This window comes from Lipotes vexillifer, unplaced genomic scaffold (assembly GCF_000442215.2).
Source record: "Lipotes vexillifer unplaced genomic scaffold, Lipotes_vexillifer_v1.1 scaffold2797, whole genome shotgun sequence".
NCBI classification, from domain to species: domain Eukaryota; kingdom Metazoa; phylum Chordata; class Mammalia; order Artiodactyla; family Lipotidae; genus Lipotes; species Lipotes vexillifer.
Window position 1 is genome coordinate 15,721 of NW_006789884.1, and position 1,572 is coordinate 17,292.

Below are 1,572 nucleotides of genomic sequence, written 5' to 3' on the forward strand. Positions count from 1 at the left end.
TAGGTACATTCTCCTAAAATAAGGTTCATAGTACAGTCATAAACAAGAAGTAAATACTAAATGGCAGGATTTAAGAAAACAAAACATGAACACTTCTCATGCATTCTGAATTGCCGCACATAATTGTAAGACATTCCCTGGGAAACAGGAATTCATGATTCAAATACGTATTTATTCCTTGAGAGGAACAGACCCACCTTGAGGGCTGGGCAATGCTGTGTCCCCTTTCTCAGCATCTAAACTAAAGGACATGGTTTTATCCACAATAATTTTATGATGAATCGCTAGAAAATAACCCGAATTTTTAGCTGGGCATTAAAGGTTTCTACCACCTGGTGCAAACCTTCCCCCTTTTTTTTTTTCCAAAACAACTTTTTATTGAAGTATAGTTGATTTATAATGTATTCGTTTCAGGTACGGCAAAGTTATTCAGTTTTATACACACACACACATATATATTCTTTTTCAGATTCTTTTGCATTATAGTTATTACAGGATATTTAATATAGTTCCCTGTGCCATACAGTAGGTCCTTGTTGTTTATCCTTTCCTTTTATGTTTGTCTCCTTCCCTATACAAGTGCTCTAATCCAACTGTCTGAGGGACTTACTGTTTCTCGGCACACGTCCTACCTTTTCCTACCTCTTCCCCTTGCCTACCTTTGTCTCCCATGTCTATTTTCCTTAACCAAATTTGCCCAAGTTTATATGTGTATATATTTGTATGCATACATATAATATTTTTGGCCCAACTAAATTCTTAAAATGGCAAGCTCTGAGACAATTTTTCCAATTTAATTTATTAAAGGGTCATATTTTGCTTTCATGCTAATAGACATACTAAAGATTTTTAAATTTAAAATTCCACCTGAAATCAAGTTTCATCTGAAAAATGATGCCAAATCTAACAAAAGATATAATAGAAATTGTTAGTGAAAACCATAAATATGTATATAAAAGTAGATGTCACTTCGATATGCTTCCCAGAAAGATGAAAACCTACATACCCATCCAGGGATATAGATTCCTATCAACATCCAACTTTACGTACACATACATAACACACAGGGTAATCTGCTTCCTTTATGACCAGGATCTATAAATCTCCTTCTCAAAAAGCATAGGAATATTGAAGATGGAGGAAAAAGGCCTTCCCAACAGTACGTCACTAAAGGCAAAAGAATTCACATACTATGTTCTTTGGGACTCTCTCCACCCACGAAAAAAGTCTAAGAATAAATGTAGTGAACACACATGACAAGCCAAACAGCAGACCGAGTACTCGAGAATCAACTTGCCCAGATCTTCGTTTCTAAATACCAACCCCCATTAAAACGAACCAAGAGAAATGGCTGATTCCAGAGGTTGCCCAAGTTGAGTCTGGAACATCCCGTCATGCCAGAAAGTAGGAAGTGCAGAGAAACTTAGTGGAAGCCGCAACCATATTGCAGGTGTTCAGAGCTCCAGCAAAATCTGAGTACAAGTTATGAAGTAAAAGAACTGATAAAAGTTGCTGACACCAAAGAAATTAAGAGAGAGAGATGACTCCCAGGATGTGAAATAGAGGAAAGAA